This window comes from Chiloscyllium punctatum, chromosome 20 (assembly GCF_047496795.1).
Source record: "Chiloscyllium punctatum isolate Juve2018m chromosome 20, sChiPun1.3, whole genome shotgun sequence".
Lineage (NCBI taxonomy): Eukaryota > Metazoa > Chordata > Chondrichthyes > Orectolobiformes > Hemiscylliidae > Chiloscyllium > Chiloscyllium punctatum.
In genome coordinates, this window is record NC_092758.1 from 61,066,621 (window position 1) to 61,080,207 (window position 13,587).

At 43.6% G+C, this 13,587-nt stretch overlaps 1 long non-coding RNA gene across 1 annotated transcript in view; it reads left to right on the forward strand.

The window, feature by feature from the left end:
* The window catches only part of LOC140491798 (uncharacterized), a 30,230-nt gene extending 18,583 nt beyond the window's left edge, over positions 1–11,647 (forward strand). Inside the window, exon 3 of the long non-coding RNA XR_011963429.1 lies at positions 11,508–11,647. This is a non-coding gene — a long non-coding RNA (uncharacterized lncRNA). The remainder of the gene's footprint in view (positions 1–11,507) is intronic.
* The last annotated feature ends 1,940 nt before the right edge of the window (positions 11,648–13,587 follow it).

Sequence of the window (13,587 nt, forward strand, 5' to 3'; positions counted from 1 at the left end):
TCCATGAAGGCAGCCATTTGTTTGTGAAAGACACTCTCTCAATTTATTAGTGTCCTTTAGGGAAGGAAATCTGCCATCCTTATCTGGTCTGGCCTTGTGTGACTCCAGACTGCAGCAATGTAGTTGACTCTGAAACTGCACTTGTTGAAATGACCTAGCAAGCCACCCAGTCATATCAAAGTCTAAAAGAAATGACATTGCATTGATAACCAGACAACAACACAAGCACTAGAAATGACAACAGGAATACAACCCTGTCAAAACCACAAAGCCGTCCTTGCTAACAACGGAGGGTTTGTTCAACCGTGTTCCACAGTCAAGCAACAGCCTGGCATAATCATGCTCTTGGAATCATATATTACAGATAAATTGTCAAATAACCATCTATAATCCTGTGGAACACCTCTGGAAATTGTCTCCTGTTCCCAAAATAAAATCAATGACATTTATCCTTTGTTTCCTATCACTGAGCCAATTCTGAATCAAGATCAAGGTCCAACCCAGCCAATTCCTGACAAATCATCTACTCTCCACTATCAGCAGTTTGATAGAAGGGGTTGTCAACACTGCTATCAAGTGATACCTTACTCAACAATAACCTGCTCAGTGACACAAAGTTTAGGTTCCACCTGGGCTACTCAGCTTCTTATCTCATTACCGTGTTATGAGGCAGCTGATATTATTACAAGACAAATCAGATTTCAGAATCTGGCTTAATAGATCAGATTGTGGCTTGTTTTATTTAATAAGGTGGTCTTTCATTGAAACACAAGCATGTAATGCAATGAGTTTAATACTCTTTTCCTTGATTAGTTTCACTACTGTACTTTAACTTTCTCAGCTTCAAACATACTTTTCAGCTTCGACTCAAACACTTCTGGTCTTGAAGTTTCAAAGTAAACTATTACATGAAGGTTACTTTATTTCCAACAGATCTAAAATAACTTCTTTTCCTGGAGGAAACAGTTTCTGACTTGTATAAGGGTTTCTGTGAATTGTTCAAGTTACAGGTACTTTCCCTAAGCAAAAAGAAAACAATTACACAGTGGCTCAGTGGGTAGCACTGCTGCCTCCCAGCCATGTTCAATTCTAGCCTTGAGTATCTGTCTGTGTGGAATTTGTGAGTTCTCCCTGTGTCTGTGTGGGTTTCTTCCAGGTTCTACAGTTTCCTCCTACAGTTCAAACCTGTGCAGGTTAGTTGCATTGACAATGCTAAATTGACTCTTGGTCCAAGGATTTGTAGGCAAGGTGAGTTATCCATTGCAATTGCAGAATTATGGCGAACAAGTGGGGGACTGGTTCTGGGTGGGATGCTGTTCAGAGGTCAGTGCAGACTTGATGGGCCAAATGGCCTCTTTCTGCGCTGTGGGGATTTTATACTGAAGTTAACCATTAAACTCTCTTATACACTCAGACCAAAATCCATTTGCCACAATTTCAAAATCCAAATTCTAAAACAAATGTTATCAAAATATGTGCACACCTTGCCTTAAAGTCTTGGTCAAAAACATGAACAAAAGAATTGAATTTCAGAGGAATTGATTAATGCTGTCAATTCATTTATTTAAAATAGCAAGATAGATTACAAGTTATGGAGCAGACATTTGCTCAGTGGAGAAGAAACAAGAGAGCAGAGTGAACCTTCACTGAATCCAGAGGCAGAGCTTTGGACGAGATGTCAGGTTTAAGAGGTGATGCAGAGCAAAAGCATTGTCTTAGGAACCAGGTTTAGGAATAAGGAGAGGAGAGAAGAGGACAAGAGAGAACGTTGTGGTTAGCATGTTTAGTAAGCTGGTCACACTACAAGTAAAGGCTACACAAGAAGAAAAGCATTGGATGACTGCAAGAAGGCCTAGTAAGCATGCGCTGGCAAAGCAGGAATCCCGTGTGGTTATTCCTTCTCATAAACATATGTTGATACTGTTGGGGGAATGGCCTCACAAAGCAAAGCAGCTACAACCACGTTTGCGGCACCGTGGTTGGCTCTGCTGCACAGCAGGGGCAGACAAAGACTAGGAGACCTTTTGTGACATGGGACTTGATTATAAGGGGAACTGACAGGGGGTTCTATGGCAGCAAATTGAATGGGATGGGATGGGATTGAATGGGATGTTGCCTCCCGGGTGCCAGGGTCAGGGATGTCTCAGAGTAGCTGCTGGGCATTCTGAAGGGAGACTGTGAACAGCCAGCTGTCATGGTACATGTTGATATCAATAACATGGATAAAAAAAAAGAGATCCTGCAACTGGAATTTAGACAGTTAGGTAATGGATTAAAGAGGAAAATTATTAAGGTTGTAGTCTCTGGATTACTTCCAGTGCCACGTTATTGAGTACGGGAAAAGGTCAGATGAGCCCATGACTAAAAGGATGGTGTAAGAGGGAAGGCTTTAGAATTTTGGATCATTACAGCAGTTTCTGGAGTTGTTATTTTGTTATCTATTCACAGGATGTGGGTAACATTGGCTAGAGCATTTATTGCCCATCCTAATTGCCTAAAGGATTAGTTAAGAGTTACCCACATTGCTTGTAGGTCTGAAGTCACATGTCGGACAGACCAGGTAAAGATTGCAGGTTCCTTCCCGAAAGGACATTAGTGAACTAGGTGGGTTTCTCCTGATGATCAACAATGGCTTTGTGGTCACCATCAGACATTTTAGTTCTAGATTTCTAGTGAATTCCATTGATTCCAACTACACTTCTCGTTGCCTTAGAAATGTAGCCAACATAATCAAAGGCCCCTCCCACCCCAGTTATAGTCTCTTGCAACCTCATCTGTTGGGAGAAGATACAAAAGCTTACAAAGCTTCAACAGATTCAAGGACAACTTCTGCCCTGCTATTATTAGACTTCTGAATGGACCTCTCAAATTTGAAATTTACTGTTGACCTCTCTCTTTGTGCACCTTCTCTACAGCCAAAACATTGTATTCTTTGCTCTTTTCAATTATGCCTTTGCACTTTGTGTGGTATGACCTGCCTGTAGTGCACACAAACAAAATCTTTTACAGTACCTAGGTACATGTGAAAATAATAAATCAAATTCCATCACCTGCCATTGTAGGATTTGAATCCACACACCCAGGACTTTAGCTGAATCTCTGCATACCTCGACACTGTCCTGTCCCCCTTAGTCCAAGAACTCCCCACTACGGTCGGGACACCACCCACGCCCTCCAACTCCTCCATGATTTTCGCTTCCCCGGCCCCCAACGCCTTATCATCATAATGGACATCCAGTCCCTATAACACCTCCATCCCCCATCACGAAGGCCTCCAAGCCCTCTGCTTCTTCCTCTCCTGCCGATCCAACCAGTACCCTTCCACTGACACCCTCCTTCGACTGACTGAACTGGTCCTCACTCTGAACAACTTCTCTTTCCAATCCTCCCACTTCCTCCAAACCAAAGGAGTAGCCATGGGCACCCGCATGGGCCCCAGCTATGCCTGTCTCTTCGTCAGATATGTGGAACAGTCCATCTTCCGCAGCTGCACTGGCACCATCCTTCACCTTTTCCTCCGCTACATCGATGATTGTATTGGCGCTACCTCGAGCTCCCACGAGGTGGTTGAACAGTTCATCTACTTTACTAACACCTTCCACCCCGACCTCAAATTTACCTGGACCGTCTCAGACTCGTCCCTCCCCTTCCTAGGCCTCTCCATTTCTATCTCGGGCGACCGACTCAACACAGACATTTACTACAAACCGACCAACTCCCACAGCTACCTAGATTATACCTCGTCCCACCCTGCCCCCTGTAAAAACACCATTCCATATTTCAAATTCCTTCACCTCTGCTGCATCTGCTTCCAGGAGGACCAGTTCCAACACCAAACTACCCAAATGGCCTCCTTCTTCAACGACCGCAATTTCCCCTCCGACGTGGTCGACGATGCTCTCCACCGCATCTCCTCCCCTTCCCACACCTCCGCCCTTGAACCCCACCCCTCCAATCGCCACCAGGACAGAACCCCACTGGTCCTCACCTACCACCCCACCAACCTCCAGATATATCATATCATCCTCCGTCATTTCGGCCACCTCCAAACAGACCCCACCACCAGGGATATATTTCCCTCCCCACACCTAGCAGCGTTCTGGGGAGACCACTCCCTCCGCGACTCCCTCGTCAGATCCACACCCCCTACCAACCCAATCTCCACTCCTGGCACCTTCCCCTGCAACCGCAAGAAATGCAAAACTTGCACCCACACCTCCCCCCTCACCTCCCTCCAAGGCCCCAATGGATCCTTCCATATCCATCACAAATTCACCTGCACCTCCACACACATCATTTACTGTATCCGCTGCACCCGATGTGGTCTCCTCTACATTGGGGAGACAGGCCGCCTACTTGTGGAACGTTTCAGGGAACACCTCTGGGACACCCGCACCAACCAACCTAACCATCCTGTGGCTGAACACTTTAACTCCCCCTCCCACTCCGCCAAGGACATGCAGGTCCTTGGCCTCCTCCATCGCCAGACCCTGACCACATGACGCCTGGAGGAAGAGCGCCTCATCTTCCACTTAGGAACCCTCCAACCACACGGGATGATTGTAGATTTCTCCAGCTTCCTCATTTCCCCTCCCCCCACCTTATCTCAGTCCCAACCCCTGGATTCAGCACCGCCCTCTTGACCTGCAAACTTCTTCCCAACCTCTCTACCCCCACCCCCTCTCCGGCCTATCACCCTCACCCTCACCTCCTTCCGCCTATCGTATCTTCAGCACCCCTCCCCAAAGTTCGACCCCCCACCACCTTTTATCTCAGCCCGTTTGGTACACCAGCCTCATTCCTGAAGAAGGGCTTATGCCTGAAACATCGATTTTCCTGCTCCTCGGATGCTGACTGACTTGCTGCGCTTTTCCAGCACCACACTTTTCAACTCTGGTCTCCAGCATCTGCAGTCCTCACTTTCTCCTTTTAGCTGGATCTCCAGATTAATAGTCCAACAATAATACTACTATGCCACCACCTTTTCTAAACATCTTGGGGGTCTCCAAAGAGCAGAAACTGAACTGGACCAGCCATATAATCACAGTGGCAACAAGAGCAGGTCAGGGATTTAATTTCTGAAATGAATAGCTTGTCTTCTGCCTCCTCAAAGTCTGTCTACTTTTTATGAGGCATAAGTCTGGGTTGCAAGAGAAATGTCTTCACTTGCCTGCAACTTCCAACAAGACTAAAGAATCTTGAGTCCACCCATGACAACATAGCCCATTTGACTGTCACCCCATCTACCACCTTCGGTATTTCCTCCATTTACCATTGGCTTACAGTAGCACCAGTGTGTAGCCACAGTATGTACCATCTACAGCTCATCGAGACTCCTTCGACAGCCCCTTCTAAATCCTTGATTTCTACCACACCGAAAGGCAAAGACAACAGATGCATGTGGATACCACCACCCCTAATTCCCCTCTGAGCTATTAACTTGGAAATTTGTCATCATTGCCTCACTGTCTTTGGATCAAAATCCTTAATTTCTCTTCCTAACAGCATTGTGGTTGGACCTGCACCCAAAGGTTAACTGTAAGACCATAACGCATAGAATCAGAAATTAGGCCATTCAGCCCATCGAGTCTGCTCCACCATTTAGTCATGGCAGATGATTTTCTCAACCTCATTCTCTCACTTTCTCCCCATAATCCTCGATCCCCTTGATACTCAAGAACCTATCTATTTTAGGACTTCAGACCCACAAGCAATGTGGTGGACTCTGAATTATCCAGGCCTCCACAGCCTTCTGTGGCAATGAATTCCATAGATTCACCACTCTGTGGCTGAAAAGTTTCTCCTTATCTCTGTTCAAAAAAGGTCTTCCCTTTACTCTAAGGCTGTGTCCTCAAGTCCTAGCCTCTCCTACCAATGGAGACATCTTTCCAACATTTACTCTATCCAGACTGTTCAGTATTTTGTATGTTTCAATTAGATCTCTCCTCATCATTCTAAACTTCACTGAGTATAAATCCAGAGTCCTCAAATGTTCCTCATTCCTGGGACTATTCTCGTGAACTTCCTCTGAACCTGCTCCAGGGCCAGTACATCCTTCCTGAGATATGAGGCCCAAAACGCTGCACAATACTCCAAATGTGGTCCAACCAGAGTCTAATAAAGCCTCAGAAGTACATCCCTGCTTTTATATACAAGTCCTCTCAAAATAAATGCCATCATGGCATCTGCCTTCCTAACTACTGACTCAACCTGCAAGTTTATCTTGAGAGAATCCCAAATGAGAACTCCCAAGTCTCTTCACACTTCCAACTTCTGAACTTTCTCCCCATTTAGAAAAATGTCCATGCTTCTATTCTTCTTATCCAAAGTGCATAACCTCTCACTTTCCCACATTGTACTCCATCTGCCACTTGTTTGCTCACTCTCCTAACCAGTCCAAATCCTTCTGCAGCCTTCCTGCCTCCTCAACCTCTAACTATCTTTGTATCATCTGCAAACTTAGCCAGTATACCTTCACTTCCTTCATCAAGATCGTTAAAACGAAAAGTTGTGCTCCCAACATTGAGCATTGCAGAACACCACTTATCACCGGCTGCCTTCCTGACAAGGACCATTTTATCCCCACTCTCTGCTTTCTGTCAATCAGCCAAGCTTCTATCCATGCCTTTAACATCACGGGGCCCTTATCTTACTCAGTTGCCTCCTGTGTGGCATGCTGTCAAAGGCCCTCTTGAAGTCCAGGTAGATAACATCCACTGACTCTCCTTGGTCTAAACTGCTCGTTACGTCCTCAAAGAATTCTAGCTGATTTGTCAGGCATGACCTCCCCTTGATGAAACCATGCTGACTTTGCCCTATTTTAGCATACACTTCCAAGTATTCAGAAATCTCATCCTTCACAATGGCTTCGAGGAAATTACCCATGGCCGTAGTTAGGCTAATCAGTCTGTAATTTTCTGTCTTTTGCCTTACTCCCTTTTTAAACAGGGATGTCACATTAGCAATTTTCCAGTCCTCCGGAACCATCCCTGATTCTCGTGATTCCTGAAAGATTACCACTACTTCCTCCACTATCTCTTCAGCTGTCTCCCTTAGAACTCTGGGGTGTGGTCCATCTGCTTCAGGTGATTTATCCACCTTCAGGCCATTCAGTTTTTCTGACACCATACTCCACTCTGATCCCTCACTGTCTTGAATTTTTGGGATATTACTTGTGTCTTCCACCGTGAAAAATGACACAAAGTAATTATTCAGTTCCTCAGTTATTTCCTTGTTCCCCACTACTACCTCTCCAGTGTCATTTTCCAGCAGCCCAATGTTCACTTTTGCCTCTCTCTTGCCTTTTATATATCTAAAGAAACTCTTAGAGTCTTCCTTTATATTACTGGCTAGCTTACCCTCATATTTAATCTTCTCCTTCCTTATTTATTTTTTTGTTGCCCTCTGTTGGTTTTTGTAAGCTTCCCAATCCTCTGGTTTCCCACTGCCTTTCATCACATTACATGCTTTCTCTTTTATGCTATCCCTGATTTCCCTAGTCAGTCATGGTTGCCTCGTCCTCCCTGTACTATGCTTCTCTTTCCTTGGGATGAATCTCTGCTGTGTCTCCTGAATTACTCCCAGAAACCCCTGCTATTGCTATTCCATTGCCTTTCCTGCTAGGCTCCTCTTCCAGTCAATTCTACCCAGCTCCTACCTCATGCTTCTGTAGTTGCCTTTATTCAGCTATAATACCGTTACCTCTGATTCTATCTTTGCCCTCTCAAATTGCAGAGTAAATTCAGTCATGTTATGATCACTGCCTCCTAAGGGATCTTTCACCTTCAGCTCCCTTATCAAGTCTGCCTCTTTGCATAACACTAAATCCAATATTGCCTATTCCCTAGTGGGTTCCACCACAAACTGCTCCAAAAAGCCATCTCATAGACATCCAGAGATTCCTTTTCTTGAAATCCAAGTCCACCTGCATATTGAAATCACCCATGATCATTGTAACTTTGCCTTCCCAATACATCTTTTCTATCTCCTGGTGTACCTTGCACCCCAGCTCCTGACTACTGTTTGGAGGCCTGTACATAACTCCAGCTATGGTTTTTTTTTAACCTTTGCAGTTCCTCAATTCTACCCACATAAATTCCACACCATCTGACCCTACTTCATTTCTTTCAGTTGATTTCAAGAAGGTAGTTCACTACTGATTTCAAAATGGTTAGGAATAGGCAATAAATGCTGACTGGCCAGTGATGCTTGCGTACAATTAATTATTTTTAGAAATGCCACTATTCCATTAGTGGTCAAATTGGAATCCTCAATAAACTACAATATTACACTCAAGATTAGAGTGGTGCTGGAAAAGCACAGCAGGTCAGGCAGCAACCGAGGAGCAGGAAAATCGATGATTCAGGCAAAAGCTCATCATCAGAATTCATCAGGTTGAAGGGCTTGTGCCCAAAACGTTGATTTTCCTGCTTCTCGGATGCTGCCTGACTTGCTGTGCTTTTCCAGCACCAGTCTAATCTAGTCTAGACTCGGATCTCCAGCATCTGCAGTACTCACTTTCACTTACACTATAAGACAACTTGGTCAATTCGCTGATGTACATTTACCTTCTCAACAATAGCCTCAGGGTTTCAGCACAGGAGCCCAGCCAAATTGGGATTATCTCACACAACATGCAGTCTCCATAGCTATTCTGGCACTAATTTTGCTGATTGGTGAAGCGCAAACTACCAGGTGAAAACCTGGCTAACTGAATTGAGTGGACCCACTGTCATGAGAATACTTACACAGCTCTGTGTCCTGTCAGAGTGAACCCTCAGAATGAATGAAGTCCTCTGAGGAGTTGTCCTCATCAATTTTCTGCAACAATTGTTGCATGTATAAAGGTCTAAGAAGACAGAAGAAACTGTGTTTGAAATGTATTTCAATATGTAAAACTTTAACAATAATTGACCAGCAATCACACTTCCTTGGTTTTTGATTAAAAATCACAAACACCAGGTTATAGTCCAACAGGTTTAATTGGAAGCACACTGGCTTTCGGAGTGACGCTCCTTCATCAGGTGATAGTGGAGGGCTCGATCGTAACACAGAATTTATAGCAAAAATTTACAGTGTGATGTAACTGAAATTATACATTGAAAAATTGATTGTCTGTTAAGCCTTTCATCTGTTAGAATACAGTGATAGTTTCACTTCTTTCATGTGTAAATCACAAAACCTTTTTTTTAAAGTTGCATTCTCGGGTTAGCTGTTAACAATGGTGATAGCTAAACAATATGTTGAAGGAGTTAGCCCCCTGTGTTCTCTGTCTATGCCATGATGTTTAGATTGATTCTAATCTACTTGCAGGGTTATATTGCACTTTGCTCAAAAACTGTATGCATTCATGTAGAACTCTGAGCTCAAAAACTGCATGAATTTATGTAAAACTCTGTTATCTCACTACGATCGAGCCCTCCACTATCACCTGATGAAGGAGCGTCGCTCCGAAAGCTAGTGTGCTTCCAATTAAACCTGTTGGACTATAACCTGGTGTTGTGTGATTTTTAACTTTGTCCAAGTCCAACACCGGCATCTCCAAATCTTGGTTTTTGATGTTATTATACTTAGGTATTCTCATGGTCAAAACAGCTCTGCTTTGTGATTTAACAAACCAACTATATAGAAAGTTGTGACATTACATGAAATTCCATTTTCATGTTTTCACACTATCTTTATTTCAGCCAATGGCTATTTTCCCACCTATAATAATAGATAGGAGACCTGGGCATCAATGTTACAGGAATGTAATCTCATAGAAGACCACCAGATGGTGCTCAAAGCAAGATGTGCACAGCCACAGGTACAGGAACAGCACTTGAGCATTGAATAGACGTAAAAAATGACAGACAAAGACAATAACAGAAGGAAACATCACCCTATTTGAGTTTATTATTGAATGATGATCCTTAAGTTCTGTTGGCATTAGATTATCTATAATTATGTTAAAATATTCACCTCTAAGCCTATTATACGGTCATTTAGAGGGGTTTTTGTTTTAATATCCAGTAATTAAATGCTTTGCTGTAAAGGTTGCATTATCTAGATGCATTGCTAAAAAGATGGGTGAATGCAAGAATGTTCAGGCATAAATATGTGAATACACTAACACAAATTGGTATTGTATCTGCAATTCATCGAAAAGTGAGTTCTGAATGGCATGTTAAAGTGCTGGAGAGAAAAATCAAGGCTTCACAGGAGGAAGGATAGAAAAACCACAGGGCATATCACACTGCATGGATTCGCATACACTTCCGATCAGCCAGCTGGATAGCAGAACAGTCAGAAATCTGGCAGCAGTTTTCTCACCCATTCTTATTGATATGTTACTTGAATAAGGAAAATGAAACCTTAAAAAGGGAAAGGAAATAAAAAGTAAAGGGAAATATTTTTGCGTTAAATACTCAATCCCTATCTATAACAAAAAGAATGAAATGGTCTTCAGTGATTCCAACACGGTTCATATTCACACTAACTAGAATAACTGTAGAGCAAATATTAAGGCAAGTGTAAAGACCAAAAGAACTGCGAATACTGGAAATCAGAAACAAAAGTAGAAATTGCCTGAAAAGCTCACTAGATCCAGCAGAGTTAACATTTTGAGTCCAGTGACCCTTCCTCAGAACCGATTCTGATTTCCAGCATTCGCCTTTCTTTCAGTTTTCATTTATTAGATTACCTACAGTGTGGAAACAGGCCCTTCGGCCCAACAAGTCCACACCGACCCACCGAAGCATAACCCACACAGACCCATTACCCTTCACCTAACACAACGGGCAATTTAGCACGGCCAATTCACCTAACCTGCACATTTTTGGATTGTGGGAGGAAACCGGAGCATTTAAGTCACTGCCATCTCTCTTCTAGGCATGCCCAACTTAAAGAGGTTCTTTTCCTCTCTTCAACAGGATTTATTTCCAATCTCTTTTCTTGTCCACTATCATTAATTTCGTTGTTGCACATGGTGTTTGACAAGGTATTTGCTAAAACTCATTTTCACATCACATTCCTCAGTGACTGCCTTTGGCTCAGATTCACACCACGTGGATTCATACTCAAGTTCCATCCTTCATGTTTTGAATCCACCCAGGATCATAGGTGTCTCCATGATGTTCAACATTCCACAGACAGCTGTTCTCGTGCATCCTGAGATCAATACTCAATGTCATTTGTTGTCATATGCACATTCTCGGCCTCTCTCTCCAACAGCACCACTTCACACTGGCTCATAGCTGCACTGCTCCCCAGTTCTACTTCATCTAACAAGAATTTTTTTCTTTTCCTTTCAGGAATGAAGGAACACAAGATGCCACAATGTGGAGATACCCACAGCCCTTAGAAACCTTCCTCCCCTCCCCTTCCCTTTGACCCCATCTTTTCTCCCAAACTCACCTCCTGTCATGTATTTACTAAACCTTCTCACCTTTCACTCTCTGATGTGGAACTTCGAAAAAATGTTCTGAGGTCACTGGATCTAAAGCATTAACTCTGATTTCTCTCCACAGATGCTGCCAGACTGCCTGAGCTTTTCCGGCAATTTATTTTTAAGGCAAGTGAAATTGGCTTGACTTCTCTTTAAAACTGGAATTTAAATGAAAATGTGCATTGTAAGTGAAGCTGTTAACCTTCATGCTTGGCCTTTAAGTATCGAGGTCTATTTCATCCAGATGGCCTTGCAGAAGTGGAACTTCACTGGATGTCAACTCCATGCCCATCTAACCATCACTGGGCTCAAAGAACCATGGGCCATCCAGCTGTGCACTTTCCAGGAGAGAGAGGTGGACATTGGTAAACCTGCATTTCATCAACTGTTGCCTTGATGTCAAGGGCAGTCACTCATGTCATCTTTGGAGTTCGGCTCGTGTCCTGGCTCAAACTTGTGCTGTAATAAGGTCAGATAAGTGGCTCTTTTGGAAACCAAACTGGGTGCCAGTGAGCATGTTATTGCTAAGCAATGTGCTGGTTGATAGTACTAGTGATGACGCCTTCTTACACTTTACCAATGATCGAGAATAGATTATTGGGGAGGTGTGTGGCAAAATTGTATTTGCCTGGCTTCTTGTATAGAGGACAATCCTGGGCGCTTAATTATTATTTCTCAGCCAGCTGCCAGTGTTGTACTGGAATAGCTTGGCTAGAAATATGGCAAATTCTGGAGCACAAACCTTCAGTATTACTGCTGGTATATTGTCAGGGCTCATAGCCCTTGCAGTATTTTCTGTCTCTGTTTTTTTATATGACGTAGAGTGAATCAAATTGGCTAAAGACTGGCATCTGTGATGTTCACTTAAATTTTCTTTCCAACTGCAAAGACCTCCGAGGTCTGTAGGTGGCAGCCACTTCCAGAACTGGAAATCAATGCCATGATCAATTTGGGCAGAAACTTGGGGCAGTTGTATGCACAGCTAAGAATAATCATCATTGTGGACCAATGGAGGAGGCCGAGATGAAACATCCACTTGGCACTTCTGGCTGAGGATTGCTGTGAATGCTTCAGCATTATCTTTTGCATTGAAATGTTGGGGTTTTGTGACATTGAGAATGGGGATATTTGTGGAGCCTACTCCTCTAGTAAGTTGTTAAATTGTCCGTGATTATTCACATCTGGAAGTGGCAAACTGCAGAACTTAGATCTGACCCATTTGTTTGAGATCTCTAACTTGTTGTTTGTGTCATTTGGCAAGTATTCCTGGTTGGTAGCTTCATCAGGTTAACATCTTATTTTTAGGTATACCTAGTGCTGCTCCTGGCATGTCCTCCTGCACAGTCCATTGAACAAGGATTCCTCCCCGGCCTTGATGGTAATGGCTGAGTGGGGGATATGCCCCACTCAGGCTGTGAGACTGTAGATTGTCCTGGAGTACAATCCCACTGCAGCTTTTGGCCAATGGTACCTTGTGGACGCCCGGTCCTGAGTTGTTCGGTATGTTGGAAGTTCAGTTAGCAGTGGTAGCACCACATAACATGATAGAGGGCATTCTCAATGTGAAGATGGAAACTCTTCTCGACAAAGAGAGGTCACGCTTACCAATATTGACATGGACAGATACATTTGCAATAGGCAGATTAGTTAGGATAAGATTTTCCCCTTTTTTCTTCCGTTTTTTCAGCACCTGCTGCAGAATCAAAATCCACGAGAACTGGGTCAGCTCGGTGTTTGGAAGTATTGCCCTTTTAGTGGACCCCTCACTTCCTGAAATCATTTAGCACTACAAGTGGGATACTGAGCTCATTGTGAGGCCAATCACAGCATTCACATTTCAAAATAAGTTCGGGAGAACAGGGCAGTTGAAGCAGAGGGTCAGAGTTGTATTTGATTCAGGTGTCTGGTTCCTGCCCTCACTTTGGCATATGGTATCTTCGGAAAATATCGAGGGACAGCATGGAGAGGAGAATAAGGGAAGGTGTCAGAGGGAACGTACGAAATAGAAGTAATCCATACGGTGCCCGCACTCACCAAGCCTGCTCTACCATTGGCTGTTCAGTTTAAGTTTCAAATTCTACATTCCCTTCCATCCCCATAACCTCTGATTCCTTTAACTCACATGAATCTCTTTCTGCCTTAAAGGTATTGAATGACCCTGT